We start from the raw sequence: 19,812 nt of genomic DNA, 5'->3' as shown, positions 1-19,812 counted from the left end.
TCCCTGGCAAAATAAAACATGCCCTTGCTCTGGTATACCCGACACGTTTCTACCACATCGGTGGGTTCCTCAGGGGTTAACCAGGCAACTTGCAAAGAATCAATATCCCAATTTACAGTTACAATAATGTGAAAAGTAATCAAAGTAAGGGCTATCACCAAATAGAATTTACAAAAGTATTTACAATTTAGGCAATGCCATGAGTATATCTAACTATTAAGCACCTATCCAGTTTAGGCAATAATGGTGCTAATAATGTCAGCTGTCTACTGGCAGAAAATGCCAGCAGATGATTACTCACGGTTACCACGGGTTGCCGCAGTGGCGGTATCCCCAGGTGCACTCCCACAATGGTGGGTAGCGCACTCAGCCGATCGGTGTCCTGGCTAACCTGCTGCGGACACCCACGCTATACTTATGCGTGTCTGAAAGGAGATCACGCGCGCTTCCCAGGCCGCCGTGCGTCACTTCCGGTGGTGACGTCTCACCTCCGGTGACGCATATCCCAGCGCCGAGCGTCGCTCGTTGCTAGGCAGCGCCAGGTAATTAACAACAGCGCTGCCAGCAACTGAAAGAATCAAAGTATTTAGCCGAATCTAGAGGTAAAACGGACCATGATAAATATGCATATACAGGTGCGGGGTGAGAAATATTAGAAACGTCCTATGAAAAGCAAAAATAGAACTTCTATGCGAACCCTCTGTATTGACCTATGCCTATATACAAAATATATATAGAGCATTTGTGCATAGGAAAAAAGGGGCTGGATGATTAAAATGTACATAATTGGGGGGAGAGGGGGGGGGGGGTTTGTAATCATAAGGAAGACTGACAAGGCGATGAGGAGAAGGGGGGGGGGGAGTCTAATAACCCAAGATGTTAAATGTGTGGCAGAGAAGCCCAGAGAGCTCAAGGATAGAGGTATGGAGAGCATGAGACATCGACAGTAGTTTATTCTAGAAAGCAGGCGTAGCTCAAGGCTTCATTGAGGCCACGGGGAGCCTGGGTCTGTAGGGTGAAGATCCACCAGGTCTCTTTTTGGAGGATCAGTTTATCCCAATCTCCTCCCCTGGTGGGAGGTCTCACTAGCTCTATTCCCACAAATCTCAGATTTTGGGCATCCCCACCGTGTTGGCTATTGATATGTCGAGCTATCGGCTTGTCTGCCAGATTACTTATGTCTCTCAAATGCTCCCCTATTCTCCTTCTGAACTCTCTAAATGTCTTGCCAACATATTGCATACCGCAACTACAGGTCGCTTTGTACACCACCCCTCTACTCCGACAGTTAATAAAGTCGCGTATGGAGTAGATTTGTCCCGTGTTGGTGCTAGAAAAGGTTTTGGCCACTTCCATGTGCCTACATGCTATGCACCCACTACAGCGAAAACATCCTTTAATTTGCCTGTCTAGCCAAGTTCCTTGTGCCTGAGGTGGCGCATAGTGACTCTTAACCAATCTATCCTTCAGGCTCTTGCCCTTTCTGAAGGAGATCTGTGGGTGAGATCCCACAGCATCTTTAAGGTCGGGGTCCATCCCCAGTATCTCCCAATGTTTGCTAAGAATGCGTTTGACATCCTGTGTTCCCCCATCATACGTAGCCACTAGTCTAATGAGGTTGTTTGAGCTCACGTCCCGGGTTTTAGGCACAAGCAAGCCTGCTCTTTCAACCTCCCTCGTGTCTCGGTACGCTTTTCGGAGGACCCAATCCGGATACCCCCTGTCCAGAAAATGCTGCCTCAAATCACAAAATGCTGGTGTGTACATTGATGCTATATTAAAAACCTTCGTGATGGCACTGCCCTCATACACCAGAGACACTACGGATCTGTTAAAAAAGTTAGATGGTCTGACCCTTGAGGGGCATACGTGGCTAGCCAGCATTGATGTGGAGTCCTTATACTCCTGCATTCCCCATGATCTGGGAATAGCGGCGGTAGAGTTTTTTCTACGAAGCAGAGGTTGCCAGTACCGTGCCCATAGCCGATTCGTCCTGGACCTGCTCCGGTTCACCCTCACCAAGAATTATTTTCTTTTTGACAGACGTACCTTCCACCAGCTCAGAGGGACCGCAATGGGGAGCCCTTGTGCCCCCACATATGCTAACCTCTATCTGGGCTGGTGGGAGGAAACGTTAGTCTTTGGTGAGGAATTGGTACATTTTACGGAGCAGGTCGGACTATGGGCACGGTACATTGACGACATTTTCGTCATATGGAATGGCACCCGGGATGACTTCACAGCCTTCATTGAGGCTTTAAACAACAATGCAATAGGCCTTAAGTTTACCTTCGAATTGTCGCCTGATGAATTACCGTTCCTGGATGTCCTCATTAAGAAAGATGATAGGGGGAATTTACAGACAACTGTGTACCGTAAGGCCACTGCAACAAATTCTCTACTGGAATGGACTAGCTTCCATCCGGTACCGTTAAAACGAGGCATCCCGAAAGGCCAATACTTGAGGATGAAGAGAAATTGTTCATCCCAAGTAGAGTTCAGGAAACAAGCCAATGATTTGAGGCAGCGTTTTCTGGACAGGGGGTATCCGGATTGGGTCCTCCGAAAAGCGTACCGAGACACGAGGGAGGTTGAAAGAGCAGGCTTGCTTGTGCCTAAAACCCGGGACGTGAGCTCAAACAACCTCATTAGACTAGTGGCTACCTATGATGGGGGAACACAGGATGTCAAACGCATTCTTAGCAAACATTGGGAGATACTGGGGATGGACCCCGACCTTAAAGATGCTGTGGGATCTCACCCACAGATCTCCTTCAGAAAGGGCAAGAGCCTGAAGGATAGATTGGTTAAGAGTCACTATGCGCCACCTCAGGCACAAGGAACTTGGCTAGACAGGCAAATTAAAGGATGTTTTCGCTGTAGTGGGTGCATAGCATGTAGGCACATGGAAGTGGCCAAAACCTTTTCTAGCACCAACACGGGACAAATCTACTCCATACGCGACTTTATTAACTGTCGGAGTAGAGGGGTGGTGTACAAAGCGACCTGTAGTTGCGGTATGCAATATGTTGGCAAGACATTTAGAGAGTTCAGAAGGAGAATAGGGGAGCATTTGAGAGACATAAGTAATCTGGCAGACAAGCCGATAGCTCGACATATCAATAGCCAACACGGTGGGGATGCCCAAAATCTGAGATTTGTGGGAATAGAGCTAGTGAGACCTCCCACCAGGGGAGGAGATTGGGATAAACTGATCCTCCAAAAAGAGACCTGGTGGATCTTCACCCTACAGACCCAGGCTCCCCGTGGCCTCAATGAAGCCTTGAGCTACGCCTGCTTTCTAGAATAAACTACTGTCGATGTCTCATGCTCTCCATACCTCTATCCTTGAGCTCTCTGGGCTTCTCTGCCACACATTTAACATCTTGGGTTATTAGACTCCCCCCCCCCTTCTCCTCATCGCCTTGTCAGTCTTCCTTATGATTACAAGCCCCCCCCCCCTCTCCCCCCAATTATGTACATTTTAATCATCCAGCCCCTTTTTTCCTATGCACAAATGCTCTATATATATTTTGTATATAGGCATAGGTCAATACAGAGGGTTCGCATAGAAGTTCTATTTTTGCTTTTCATAGGACGTTTCTAATATTTCTCACCCCGCACCTGTATATGCATATTTATCATGGTCCGTTTTACCTCTAGATTCGGCTAAATACTTTGATTCTTTCAGTTGCTGGCAGCGCTGTTGTTAATTACCTGGCGCTGCCTAGCAACGAGCGACGCTCGGCGCTGGGATATGCGTCACCGGAGGTGAGACGTCACCACCGGAAGTGACGCACGGCGGCCTGGGAAGCGCGCGTGATCTCCTTTCAGACACGCATAAGTATAGCGTGGGTGTCCGTGGCAGGTTAGCCAGGACACCGATCGGCTGAGTGCGCTACCCACCATTGTGGGAGTGCACCTGGGGATACCGCCACTGCGGCAACCCGTGGTAACCGTGAGTAATCATCTGCTGGCATTTTCTGCCAGTAGACAGCTGACATTATTAGCACCATTATTGCCTAAACTGGATAGGTGCGTAATAGTTAGATATACTCATGGCATTGCCTAAATTGTAAATACTTTTGTAAATTCTATTTGGTGATAGCCCTTACTTTGATTACTTTTCACATTATTGTAACTGTAAATTGGGATATTGATTATTTGCAAGTTGCCTGGTTAACCCCTGAGGAACCCACCGATGTGGTAGAAACGCGTCGGGTATACCAGAGCAAGGGCATGTTGTATTTTGCCAGGGATTTATAGGGCGCAGTCCAAGGGATATATCGGGGCAGGGGTCGCTCTTTTTAGGGCGAGTGCCCCGACAGTCCCTGTGGGAACAGGGGTAGTCTACACTACATCTCCCCGATAGGGCATTTTAGGGTGATTTATGCACTCTGTGCACCACTGCTCCCCTCACTATCCCCTACATAGACACACCTCCATCTGTGTGCAGTCTATACTTTTAGATCTGGTGTCAACTTAAACCACTGGCTTTTTGTTGTGGGGCCTGTGCTATTGATTGGTTTTAGACGTGTCTGATTAAAAGTTATATTTTAAAGTGTGTACCCCTCTGTGAACTATTGTACTTCCTGGTACTATTTAGTTGTCCCCCAAGTGGATCTAACTGTGAATTATTTGCTTACACTTGAGATTTTGGTATGGCCGGATTTCTAGCGGCAGGTCTAAATACAGACATATGGGCCACTGAGGTGTCTGAGGTATTTTCAGAGAAAACATTTGTTCAAAAGCAGTATACTCCTTCATTTAAATCCGCATTTAGGGAACTCACCAGACTCTACAAAGAGCACATCACCTCATGGTGGGAGGTTCAGAGTCTGGAGAATTACCTAAAACACCAAATTGTACCAAGGGGATTGCGGATTAATCTTACCCCAGCAGCAAGGTACAGAAGTCCAGGCCTCATCAGTAAGTGGGAGAAAGAAGCTACCCTGAGCTCCCTGAGATTTATGCAGATACTCCTCGAAGAGGAGAAAGTTAATCACAGCTCCCTAGAAGAAAAACTCAAATCTCATATTCAGATTACCCAAGGCTTCAAGTCTGAGGTTGAGTTTTCAACCAAGGAGCTGCAGCTGAAAAATACGATTGAAAGGTTCCAGTACCACCTCAAGGAGAGGAAGCACCGCCAATTTGTCCGGGATTTACAGGACTTCAAGGACAATAAAGTATATGTGTTTCTCTCCAAAGGAGGTACTGTGGAACCAACGGCTGACGGTTCATCTACAGAGACAGATTATTCAGACTCTGATAGAGATCAACCTTCTAAAAACAGGGGACGAGGTCGAGGACGTGGAAAGAGAGGAGGGAGAGGTTTCAATAGAGGAGGTAGAGGTGGGGCCCCACCAGAACAAGGTCCTTTTTTAGAGAAACCCCCTCAGTACACCACGTACCCCCTAAGGAATCGAAACAACTGAATACCGCTTTACAAATTATTAACCTATCTGCACACGAACTCTCTGAATCTGAAATGTGTCTTCTTCGTAAAGGTCTGGGCTTTGTACCCACGTCTGCATTTAATAAATTCAATTGGGTGAAAGATTTACATTTATTTACCAGGAAACTACATTGGAAGAAATTCCATGCCAACTGTGAGAGACGCCGCGCCCAGGAACTTGGTCTCTCCGGGGATGTCCTCCGGGGTGCAGAGCTACTGGTAGATCTCATGAGTGAGGGGGATCAATCCAGTGGGTTGGGCCCCTTTACTCAACTGAGAAATAAAAGCAAAAAGATGCCACCCACAGGAGACCTCTCCTGTGTGGATGTGTTCCTGAACTTGGTTCTAAATGATTTGGACCAGGTTAGGTCAGTTGTCAATACCAACTTTAGCCATGATGAAATGCAGGCGCTGCTCAGATTGGAAAAAGACAAATCTTTGTTAATTAAGCCCTCCGATAAGGGGGGCAACATTGTTTTGATGGACCATCTCAAATATCGTCAGATGTGTCTAGAACTCCTTCTGCAGGATGATTGCTATGAGATCTTAAGAGATGATCCCACTGTGCAATATCGCACTGAATTAGTCGAGATAGTCCAAACAGCTAGGGATGCTGATCTTGTAAGTGAAGAAGAAGCTGACTTTTTGGTACCCCGCCATCCCAGGGTGGCAACTTTCTACTCCTTGCCTAAAATACACAAAGGCACCACACCCCTCAGGGGGAGACCAATTGTCTCGGGCGTGGGCAACCTATCACAAAATGCTGGTGTGTACATTGATGCTATATTAAAAACCTTCGTGATGGCACTGCCCTCATACACCAGAGACACTACGGATCTGTTAAAAAAGTTAGATGGTCTGACCCTTGAGGGGCATACGTGGCTAGCCAGCATTGATGTGGAGTCCTTATACTCCTGCATTCCCCATGATCTGGGAATAGCGGCGGTAGAGTTTTTTCTACGAAGCAGAGGTTGCCAGTACCGTGCCCATAGCCGATTCGTCCTGGACCTGCTCCGGTTCACCCTCACCAAGAATTATTTTCTTTTTGACAGACGTACCTTCCACCAGCTCAGAGGGACCGCAATGGGGAGCCCTTGTGCCCCCACATATGCTAACCTATATCTGGGCTGGTGGGAGGAAACGTTAGTCTTTGGTGAGGAATTGGTACATTTTACGGAGCAGGTCGGACTATGGGCACGGTACATTGACGACATTTTCGTCATATGGAATGGCACCTGGGATGACTTCACAGCCTTCATTGAGGCTTTAAACAACAATGCAATAGGCCTTAAGTTTACCTTCGAATTGTCGCCTGATGAATTACCGTTCCTGGATGTCCTCATTAAGAAAGATGATAGGGGGAATTTACAGACAACTGTGTACCGTAAGGCCACTGCAACAAATTCTCTACTGGAATGGACTAGCTTCCATCCGGTACCGTTAAAACGAGGCATCCCGAAAGGCCAATACTTGAGGATGAAGAGAAATTGTTCATCCCAAGTAGAGTTCAGGAAACAAGCCAATGATTTGAGGCAGCGTTTTCTGGACAGGGGGTATCCGGATTGGGTCCTCCGAAAAGCGTACCGAGACACGAGGGAGGTTGAAAGAGCAGGCTTGCTTGTGCCTAAAACCCGGGACGTGAGCTCAAACAACCTCATTAGACTAGTGGCTACCTATGATGGGGGAACACAGGATGTCAAACGCATTCTTAGCAAACATTGGGAGATACTGGGGATGGACCCCGACCTTAAAGATGCTGTGGGATCTCACCCACAGATCTCCTTCAGAAAGGGCAAGAGCCTGAAGGATAGATTGGTTAAGAGTCACTATGCGCCACCTCAGGCACAAGGAACTTGGCTAGACAGGCAAATTAAAGGATGTTTTCGCTGTAGTGGGTGCATAGCATGTAGGCACATGGAAGTGGCCAAAACCTTTTCTAGCACCAACACGGGACAAATCTACTCCATACGCGACTTTATTAACTGTCGGAGTAGAGGGGTGGTGTACAAAGCGACCTGTAGTTGCGGTATGCAATATGTTGGCAAGACATTTAGAGAGTTCAGAAGGAGAATAGGGGAGCATTTGAGAGACATAAGTAATCTGGCAGACAAGCCGATAGCTCGACATATCAATAGCCAACACGGTGGGGATGCCCAAAATCTGAGATTTGTGGGAATAGAGCTAGTGAGACCTCCCACCAGGGGAGGAGATTGGGATAAACTGATCCTCCAAAAAGAGACCTGGTGGATCTTCACCCTACAGACCCAGGCTCCCCGTGGCCTCAATGAAGCCTTGAGCTACGCCTGCTTTCTAGAATAAACTACTGTCGATGTCTCATGCTCTCCATACCTCTATCCTTGAGCTCTCTGGGCTTCTCTGCCACACATTTAACATCTTGGGTTATTAGACTCCCCCCCCCCCTTCTCCTCATCGCCTTGTCAGTCTTCCTTATGATTACAAACCCCCCCCCCCCTCTCCCCCCAATTATGTACATTTTAATCATCCAGCCCCTTTTTTCCTATGCACAAATGCTCTATATATATTTTGTATATAGGCATAGGTCAATACAGAGGGTTCGCATAGAAGTTCTATTTTTGCTTTTCATAGGACGTTTCTAATATTTCTCACCCCGCACCTGTATATGCATATTTATCATGGTCCGTTTTACCTCTAGATTCGGCTAAATACTTTGATTCTTTCAGTTGCTGGCAGCGCTGTTGTTAATTACCTGGCGCTGCCTAGCAACGAGCGACGCTCGGCGCTGGGATATGCGTCACCGGAGGTGAGACGTCACCACCGGAAGTGACGCACGGCGGCCTGGGAAGCGCGCGTGATCTCCTTTCAGACACGCATAAGTATAGCGTGGGTGTCCGCGGCAGGTTAGCCAGGACACCGATCGGCTGAGTGCGCTACCCACCATTGTGGGAGTGCACCTGGGGATACCGCCACTGCGGCAACCCGTGGTAACCGTGAGTAATCATCTGCTGGCATTTTCTGCCAGTAGACAGCTGACATTATTAGCACCATTATTGCCTAAACTGGATAGGTGCTTAATAGTTAGATATACTCATGGCATTGCCTAAATTGTAAATACTTTTGTAAATTCTATTTGGTGATAGCCCTTACTTTGATTACTTTTCACATTATTGTAACTGTAAATTGGGATATTGATTCTTTGCAAGTTGCCTGGTTAACCCCTGAGGAACCCACCAATGTGGTAGAAACGCGTCGGGTATACCAGAGCAAGGGCATGTTTTATTTTGCCAGGGATTTATAGGGCGCAGTCCAAGGGATATATCGGGGCAGGGGTCGCTCTTTTTAGGGCGAGTGCCCCGACAGTCCCTGTGGGAGCAGGGGTAGTCTACACTACATCTCCCCGATAGGGCATTTTAGGGTGATTTATGCACTCTGTGCACCACTGCTCCCCTCACTATCCCCTACATAGACACACCTCCATCTGTGTGCAGTCTATACTTTTAGATCTGGTGTCAACTTAAACCACTGGCTTTTTGTTGTGGGGCCTGTGCTATTGATTGGTTTTAGACGTGTCTGATTAAAAGTTATATTTTAAAGTGAGTTCCTAAAATGGACAGCAGAGGTCAGCAGAGAGCACTGTGCTCGTGACAGAAGAGAAATCCAAAAAGAAAAGCATCACCTCTGAAGTATATAGCCCCTAAAAAGGTACAGGAAGGATTAAGATTTTTTAATAGAAGTAATTTACAAGTCTGTTTAACTTTCTGGCACCACTTGATTTAAAAAAAAAGTTTTCCTCGGGAGTACCCTTTTAATACAACTGTCACACAGCCACCTCTCTCTGTGACAGTTAAGGTAGAACAGTTCTGAGGTCATTCAGCAAAGTCTGTGCGCCATTTGATAAATTTGCTGCACGACCTCCACTATTCCGCAACTTTTCAGCAAGAAAGTTCAGATTTAATAAATGCCCCTCAATGTGTGGACTCTACTATTTGTTCAGCTCCTTCCCATGATAAACTGATTGATAGGGTCTCAGCAGCTGGATAATGCTGATCAAGTAATTTTGCACACATTCCACTGAATGTTTTACCAGTGGCATTCTGGTCTGTTAAGCCATGGACATCTTATCCCCTATCCGTGGTGTGACATCGCTTCTCCAGTCTCGAAAAAACAGAGGTTTCCGAGACTGCAGAAGCAGCCCAGCATAGAATGCCGGTGGGCCCCCTGCGATCAGACATCTTATCATCTATCCTTTGAATAGGGGATAAGATGTTTATGGCTGGAATACCCCTCTAATTCTCCTCTATGACATGTATAGGCAGTATATACACTAGTATAGCATATTGACAGGAGTTGTATTGATGGGACAATCCCTTCAAAGCAGTTTGTATTAAAACTAACTCAGAAAAAAATTTCTGTTTCAGAAAGAATTGAATGCCAAAGAGATAATGGGAATTAATCAATATTTATGCAATCTCTACATATATTATTTACAGCATATCCAGTATATTAAAAAAAAGAACAAATGCGGCACTCATCAATTTATTATATTTCTTGTTTTATTACATTCCTACAAACATAAACTGTGGATTTTATGCTTCAGATTTCTATGCTAACTAAATGAGTAAACACATCTTCAAATATGCAGCAGATCCTGTACATGTGAACACACCCTAATATGGTATATTGATAAGATTTGTATTGATGGGACACTCACAGTTTGGATCTTGTATTAGAACTAACTCAGAAGACAATGTCTATTTGCAGAAAGTATTGAACACGATGTTAAAGAGATAATAGGGAATTGATCAATATTTATAAAATCACTTCATATATTATTTACAGGGGCATTGAGGTTTATCGTCTCTTTAGAGCAGTAGGCAAAAAATGCTATTTATTTTATCAATCCAACTAATGAAGTTGTTAGGAATTATCATATTTGAGCAGGTCAGAATTATCATATTTGAGCTATTAAGAATTTACATATTTTAGATCTTTTAGTGCTATAGAGCTCTTACAAGGAAATAATGACCCCCCTTCCATATTTTATTTGTTACCTTAATTTTTTAAGTTGCAATTAAAGTGGTATTCCAGTGTTATGATAAAAATTATTGCACACTAATGCTGACAATGGTATCCTGTGCTGACTAAGCCCAGTGTGTTCACCCCCTCTTTAACCTCCAATACAAACTGTGTGATCTCTTCTTTTCTACATTTGGTGATTTCTTTCCTCTCTAGTAGTAGTTGATTGGTCGGCACTTCCATGTATTGTGGAGGTGCGCGTGGTGAAGATATGCCAGCATATGAAAAAGAAATACCCAGCACTCACCAATGAAGCTTAATCAGGAAGATTTATTGGTCCATATCATGAATAGGAGTACAGGACTGTCTTCCTAGACACGTTTCGGCATGTCTGCCTTCCTCAGCTGTCTGCCCAGGCAGACAGCTGAGGAAGGCAGACATGCCGAAACGCGTCCTACACCCTTATTCATTATATGGACCAATAAATGTTCCTGACTAAACCTCGTTGGTAAGTGATGGGTGCTTTTCTCATATTCTTTCCTCTCTACTCTCTAATACATCTTCCACTCCCTGCTGGCATCTCCCACCCCACTGACCTTACACGATCCAGCTCAACAGAAGTTACTTCATCTTTTAGACCTTTAGTTTAGTTTTAGTTCCCAAACCAATGGACCTATGCAGGAACACCAGTGAAAGGAAAATGACACATTTCAGGTGCAACACATCGCTTTTTTTACTCTGTGATTTAGACCACATTTACATGAATCCATATCTTTTTAATTTTTTTTAATTTTACGGATCTTTAGCCATCATTGTGAGCACTAACGAGGCCAGAGGCTGATTAATTATGATTGATATTAGTGGCAATCTTTGTGCAGTGTTGCAGACTATATTACTGATATACAAACTAAAATAAATACATGAATAAATAAATAGATATAACTTGCACACCAGGTTTACATTCTATATCCTATAGACTATTAACTTAGATGCATATTTTAACATTTAGCCAGAAACAATTCCCCTCCCCCTTTAAAATAAATAATATACCGGTATATATATATATATATATATATATATATATATATATATCTCTCTCTCTCTATATATATATATATATATATATATATATATCTATATATATATATATATAAAGTTTTTACGAGGCACACTCTTTCGTAAATTGGTGTTCTATTTTATTATTGCAGTACATTTTCACAACAAGATTCTTTAGCATTAAATGCATAAAGAAATACAATTTTCTAGAGAGCCTTAAGATGCCTTTGGGAACATATAATGGTATATCTGCATAATGATGACACCTCCTGGCCACTGGGAACTGTTACAATAAAAATACATATATTATAACACACATTTTCTGCCAGAACTTTGAGAGTCTCTATACCTGATCCTTGTTCTCTCCCTATAAAATATTAAGAAGCTAATTCATCATGAGAAGCTGAGAATCTCAGTTTGTGACTCAGAAAGCATAAAGGAAAAATACCAGGTTATATATATACCGTACCTATAACTGTTCTTGAATTCTAATAAGCAGTAAGACAGATGATGTGAACCTTTCAAAAATTTTAATATTTCTGCATACATTTGACATAAAACTATGTTAGATTTTCACTCAAGTCCTAGAAGAAAATTAAAAGAAACAAATTGAACGAATAAGTAAAAATATTAGACTTATTTATTGAAGAATATCATCTAATATCACATATCTGTGAGGGGGCAAAGGGTGTGAACCTTTAGGCCTAAAATTACACACATTTCGCAGTAGCAGATTCCCAATTATTTCAATGGGATTCTGCTGTACTGTGAACATGACGGAATTTCTGCTGTAGATGTATCTGCCACTGAAATCCCGATTTCAGATTCCGCATGGAAATGCATTGTTATCTATAAGATGGCACATTTCTGAGTGGTCCTAGTGCTGTCAGTGGAATGTCCAGACAGAAATTTTCCAGAGGGACATTCCATCTGAACATAGCATTCGGATTAGTGGACAATGTGAAGGTCGAAATTAGAGTCAGAAGCTGTCAGTCAAGAGAATGTCAGCGACCAGTTTTAAATAAATAACTTAGTTTAATCTTCACAACACATTTGTAGAAGGGTATATCCAAAAGAAATACGGAGAAACAACAAGAAGTGAACATTTTGTCAAATATAAATAATAAATTAATTAATAGACCTAATATATTTGACTCATATGTTTTATTTGGTTCTCGTTACTTTTAGGGCTGTTTTAGGTCAAGCAGATAGAAAATTGTGAGGGGTTCACATACTTAGGTACCATGGTATGTGTCTTTGTATTCATGCATCAATCCGTAAATGCATCCAGAAAACCTTGGAGTATCTTTTTGAGGGACCAACAGTTAAATATATACGTGCATAATCATTTTTATCCCATTTTATGCACAGAGGGATGTTCTCTCAGACCTGGACTAAAGCATCCGCCACTCCTGGATAGTCTGTGGTGCAACGTGGCGTTGGTGGATGGAGCGAGATAGGATGTCTCAGATGTGCTCAATCGGATTCAGGTCTGGGGAAAGGGTGGGCCAGTCCATAGCATCAATGCCTTCCTCTTGCAGGAACTGGTGACACACTCCAGCCACATGAGCTCTAGCATTGTCTTGCATTAGGAGGAACCCAGGGCCAACCGCACCCGCATATGGTCTCACAAGGGGTCTGAGGATCTCATCCCGGTACCTAATGGCAGTCAGGCTACTGCTGGCAAACACATGGGGAGCTGTGCAGCCCCCCAAAGAAATTCCACTCCACACATTATTGACCACTGTCAAATCGGTCATGCTGGAGTATGTTGCAGGCAGCAGAACATTCTCCACAGTGTCTCCAGACTCTGTCACGTCTGTCACATGTGCTTAGTGTGAACCTGCTTTCATCTGTGAAGAGCACAAGGCGCCAGTGGCGAATTTGCCAATTTTGGTGTTCTCTGGCAAATGCCAAACGTCCTGCATGGTGTTGGGCTGTAAGCACAACCCCCACCTGTGGATGTCGGGCCCTCATACCACCCTCATGGAGTCTGTTTCTGTCTGATACCATTTGAGTGGACACATGCACATTTGTGGCCTGCTGAAGGTCATTTTGCAGGGCTCTGGCAGTGCTCCTACTTGCACAAAGGGGGAGGTAGCGGTCCTGCTGCAGGGTTGTTGCCCTCCTACAGCCTCCTCCACAACTCCTGTTGTACTGGCCTGTCTCCTAGTAGTGCCTCCATGCGCTGGACACTACGCTGACAGACACAGCAAACTTTTCTGCCACAGCTCGTATTGATGTGCCATCCTGGATGAGCTGCACTACCTCAGCCACTTGTGTGGGTTGTAGACTCTGTATCATTCTACCACTAGAGTAAAAGCACTGCCAGCATTCAAAAGGGACCACAACATCAGCCAGGAAGCATAGGAACTGAGAAGTGATCTGTGGTCACCACTTGCAGAACCACTCCTTTATTGGGGGTGTCTTGCTAATTGCCTATAATTTCCACCTGTTGTCTGTTCCATTTGCACAACATTATGTGAAATTGATTGTCAATCAGTGTTGCTTCCTGAGTGGACAGTGTGATTTCACAGAAGTGTCATTGACTTGGAGTTACATTGTGTTGCTTAAGTGTTCCCTTTATTTTTTTTGAGCAGTGTATAATTGTAGTAAAGCAGCAGAAACTGTTTTTCAACTGTTTTTAAGTTAAGGCTTCAGTTTTTTGGGGGTTTTTTTTTACGCTAATTATGAAAAAGCCATGCATATAGGATTTTTGTGCCACTTTTGTGCACTTTCTGGGATACCAGTCCTGTTGCTATGTCCCAAAATGAAAAACATTTTTCATGTTATGTAAAAAGCCATTGTTTCTTCATTTTCCAGGCACAAAATCAGTTGCTACTCTCAAAAAGGGAACATTTTTGGACCACTTAAAAAAGTCATTGCTTCTTTTGATACCTTCGAGTGCATACAAACACCAGCAGGCATCTACCTAAAAAAAACGAGAATTTTTGGTAATTAATTTAAAAAAGCCTAAAAAATCCACTAGTGCAATCTAACTAAGCTTACATCTGTTTACTCATAGCCATACATGTGGACGTAGCTTTGAAATTAACGGTGACTTAAGGGGTACTCCGGTACAACTGGTGCCAGAAAGTTAAACAGATTTGTAAGTGACTTCTATTTCGAAATCTTAATCCTTCCAGTACTAATCAGCTGCTGTATACTACAGAGATAGATATTTTCGTTTTTTAATTTATTTTCTGTCTGACCACAGTGCTCTTTACTGACACCTCTGTCCATGTCAGGAACTACCTAGAGCAGGATAGGTCTTCTAAGGGGATTTGTTCCTGCTCTGGACAGTTTCTGACATGGACAGATGTGTCAGCAGAGAGCTCTGTGGTCAGACAGAAAAGATATTTAAAAAGAAAATAACTTCCTCTGTAGTATACAGCAGCTGATCAGTACTGGATGGATTAAGATTTTAAATGGAAATCTGTTTAACTTTTTACCACCAGTTAATTAAAAAAAAATTGTTTTCCACCTGAGTACCCCGTTAAGAAGAAGGAGCTCAGAAGAACAAAGATGCACTCCTAGGTCACCTAACAGTGTTATACAGGGCTTTTAGTTCTGTTATGTTTTAAGGCTATAGGGTTCAAACAGAACTAGTTTAGTCAAAACGGAACTTTTGAAAAGTTTGCTTACATCTGCTCTTTATAGGTGTACTCCTGTGGAAAACTTTTTTTTTATTAAATCAACTGGTGCCAGAAAGTTAAACAGATTTGTAAATTACTTCTATATTCTCTGTCCGAGAACGGAGCGGGTAAAACCCCACAGGGGGCAGGGTCTGACATGCCCCCTCCATGTATCTCTATGGGAGCGCCAGAGATCCCCGGCTCTCCGGCTTTCCCATAGAGATACATGAAGGGAGCATGTTGGCCGCCGTTTTGTGCTGGGGTTGACACGCTCTATTCCTGGGGAGAGCCTTGGTCCCATGCCGGAGATTGCGGGAGTTTCACCTGCAGTCAGATCCCTGTGATTTCAAACTTATCCCCGAAACCATCATGGGCACCCGACCTATAATTAGTCCAGGCACTATTCTGGGAGTGCCCTAGGGGAAATCATTACAATCTACCCCTACTATAAGCACTTTAGCTAAGCACTTCATTCCCCATCTCCCCAGCAGTTGTCTGGCACTGGTCACTAAAGTTGAGTAACTGTCCATTAATACTCCAAGTGCTTTTTACTGGTAGTTTTAATCTGGATTTTATTTTTCATAGCCATACATCTTGTTACCTAGACCCAAGCGTAAAACCTTATACTTATCCACATTAAACTTCCTATGCCATGTCTGTGCAAAATAATTTACAAGTGAACTTCTGCCGTCTGTTTCATTTAGAGGTTTACATGGTGTTACTGTATAGCATCTGGCAGCAGCTCTGAAAGTCAAGACACCTTTGAAAAATCAAAATAAACAACATCTAAGGCAGGGGTCTCAAACTCCCGGCCAGCAAGCCATTTGCGGTCCGCAGAACGAGATTTTGCGGCCCGTACCAGGGATGTGTAATTTGTATTGCCCGACGCCCAGAACATGCAGTTCCGGATGCTGGGACAGGTGACTTCTTTAGGCATTTAGGCCTGCTTACTTTTTTAAATCAACTGGTGCCAGAAAGTTAAACAGATTTGTAAATGACTTCTATATTCTCTGTCCGAGAACGGAGCGGGTAAACCCCCAAAGGGGACAGTGTCCGACATGCCCCCTCCATGTATCTCTATGGAAGCGCCAGAGATCCCCTGCTCTCCGGCTTTCCCATAGAGATACATGAAGGGGGCATGTTGGCCGCCGTTTTGTGCTGGGGTTGACACGCTCTATTCTTGGGGAGAGCCTTGGTCCCGTGCCGGAGATTGCGGGGGCCTTCACCTGCCTAAAGAACCACATAAAATTAATTTTTTGGGGACAATTTTGGGGTATAATTGTATCAATAGTTCAGAAGAACAGTGGACAGTTACCCATAGCAACCAATCAGGTTCCAGCTTTAATTTTTCAGATGCCTATTTAAAAATGAAAGCGGGAATCTGATTGGTTGATATGGGCAACTGCGCCACTGTTTCACTGCACTGTCTGCACAAGTAAATCTCCTGCCAAAACCTTCAAATTATTGATCGACTAGTATCACTTTAACATGAGCTTGAGGCCAAAACATCTGGGTTTGAAGAAGTGGGACCTACTGCTGCAGTCTGTTTCACTTAGAGATTTAGTATAGCATCTGGCAACAGCTCTTCAGTCAAGATAGGTTTAGCGGAGTGCATATTTAAAGGCGTACTCCGTTGGAAAAAAAAATTTCAAATCAACTGGTGCCAGAAAATGTAACAGATTTGTAAAATACTTCTATTTAAAAATCTTAATCCTTCCAGTACTTGTCAGCTTCTGTATACTACTGAAAAAGTTGTGTAGGTCTTTTCAGTGTGACCACAGTGCTCTCTCCTGCCACCTCTATCCGTGTCAGGAACTGTCTAGAGCAGGAGAGGTTTGTTATGGGGATTTACTTCTACTCTGGACAGTTCCTGACATGGACAGTGTCAGCAGAGAACACTGTTGTCATAATGGAAAAAACTACACAACTTCCTGTAGAGGATACAGTATCTGATAAGTACTGGAAGGATTAACAACTCTAAATAGAAGTAATTTACAAATTTGTATAACTTACTGGTACCAGTAGATGTGAAAACATTTGTTTTCCAATGGAGTACCCCTTTAATACTACTCTTTAAAAAAAGACAAATGTCTATCATGCTCAACCAAACATGGAGGGGAGAAGAAGCAAGCATTCTATATGTTTACACGTGTAAAGAATTGTAAAGCCATTTTGCAATGTTAGGACAGATTACTAGGAAATAGCATAATATTATGACTGGTGAGGGTCCAATCTGGACCCCCATTAATCTGGAGAACAAAGTGGTCCCTTTCAGCATTTGTCCTGACCAGTGGCTCTTCCAGACTGTCCAGACTGCTGTGTAGGAGAAGTCAGTGAAGGATTGTGTGCTTCCCATCTATCCACACTGATCTCAGTTATAAGCTATCCCTTACTTCAGTGTGACAACCTCTTTCTGTATAAATCTATTTTAAACTGAGGTTCACTAGTTACATAAGGCAATGCTGTATCTTTATACTTCGTGCTTGTCTTCCCTTAATGTTATTTAAGAAAGTACGAAAGAAACAATTATTCCATGCCCTTTGAGTATTATCTGAAGAACACTTTCATAAATTTTATTTTTTATTATTATTTTCAGTAGAAACCATATATTGTACAACCGAATCAATAGACAGTAAAATCCATTAGTTCCTGTAAACGAGAACTGCACCAAGGGGATTACAAGAACAGATATAAAAATGGTCAGATACTCCTGCGCATGGGGAAAAAAAGGTTTGCTGTATAAAAGTATTAAAAATATAACACAATTGGCATGCTAAAGACTGTAAGAGCTAAGACATAATGTAACGTAATGTACTGCTTTTAAATGGCCAATTTAGAGCGGAATAGAGAAAATGCTTAAGTTATTACGTTGGACATTAAGTCCACCAGAGGGAGCGTTTTACAGGCTGAGACTTAGGAATGGAACGAGACTTTGTTGTATAGGGATTAGAGGCATAGTATAATGATATGAATTGTTGTTATTATGTGGTTTCCAAATGAGGAAACAATCCTCTAAATTGTCACAATTTATAGTCATGTAGGCAAATAATAACAAGAAATATATGTAAACTTGCTTAAATGCACTGTACTAAGCCGCAGTTTAATATTAGGATTTGATGACAATGTCCAGAGAACAGATCCAGAGCAAGAAAGCATGCAACAGCTCTTCGCACCCCTGCTGCCGCAATGTACAGATCTTGCAATTTCGGATTTCAGTTTATATTTTGCTGCTGTCAAGACCCTAGGATATGAAACCATGCTGTGTATCACCATATACTATACGGCATATCTGTTCAAAGATACTTGTGCTGTCCCAATGCTTTAATAGGTACAGTACAGTGAATGATACAGGGCTGATGTTAGGGGGGGTCACACACTGGGCAATTGCATAGGGCTTACTTTTACCAGTGGATACCATAACTAAAACCACCCAGTGTTTGGACCACTGTTGTGACATTAGAGGATTGAATGATATGGCTTAAATACAGCAATATTATTGTGGCTCCATGCCAAGATATGTGGACTTAACTTGTCTAACTTGTATTGTAACACTGTTTCTTCTATATAGATGGATATACCTCATATGTGGATGTAAAGTGCTCTTCGGGCGCACTACAGGGCTCAGAAGAGAAGGAGGGCCATTGGGCTTATTTAGCTGTAATTAAAGGCCATGTGCGTTTACAAAGCCCCCTTTGCTGCCAGAACAGTGGACCCCCCCCCACATGTGAACCCCATTTTGGAAACTACACCCCTCACAGAATGTAACAAGGGGTGCAGTGAGCATTTACACTCCACAGGTATCTGATAGATTTTTTGAAGAGTGGTCCGTGAAAATAAAAAAAAATTATTTTTCATTTGCACAGCCCACTGTTCCAAAGATCTGTCAAACACCAGTGGGGTATAAATGCTCACTGTACCCTTATTACATTCCATGAGGGGTCTAGTTTCCGAAATGGGGTCACATGTGGGGGGTGGGTCCACTATTCTGGCACCGTGGGGGCTTTGTAAACGCACATGGCCCCTGACTTCCATTCCAACCAAATTCTCTCTCCGAAAGCCCAATGGCACTTCTTCTCTTCTGAGCCTTGTAGTGCACCCACAGAGCACTTTACATCCACATATGGGGTATTTCCATACTCAGAAGAAATGGTGTTACAAATTTTGGGGGGCCTTTTCTCCTATTCCCCCTTGTAAAAATGAAAAATGTTAGGTACCACCAACATTTAAATGAAAAAAAATCTCATTTTTAATTTTCATGTCCAAATTCATCAAACATCTGTGAGGTGTTAAGGCTCACTATACCCCTTGTTACGTTTCTTTGGGGGGATAGTTTTTCAAATAGTGTGTCATGGTTTTTTTTTTTTTTTTTTGCTGTTCCAGCACCATGGGGCTTTCTAAATGTGACATGCCCCCCAAAAACCATTTCAGCAACATTCGCTTTTTAAAAGCCCAATGTCGCTCCTTCCCTTCTGAGCCTTCTAGTGCACCCACAGAGCACTGTATATCCACATATAAGGTATTTAATTATTTGAGAGAAATTAGGTTACAAATTTTGGGGACATTTTCTCCTATTCCCCCTCGTGAAAATGAAATATTTGGGGTATCAAAATCAAAATTTTCACATCCCACTTTAACGAAAGTCTGTCAATAACCTGTAGGGTTTTAAGGCTT

This window comes from Hyla sarda, chromosome 9 (assembly GCF_029499605.1).
Source record: "Hyla sarda isolate aHylSar1 chromosome 9, aHylSar1.hap1, whole genome shotgun sequence".
Taxonomy (NCBI): Eukaryota; Metazoa; Chordata; class Amphibia; order Anura; family Hylidae; genus Hyla; species Hyla sarda.
The sequence above is the reverse complement of the archived record's forward strand: the minus strand, read 5'-3'. Positions refer to the sequence as shown.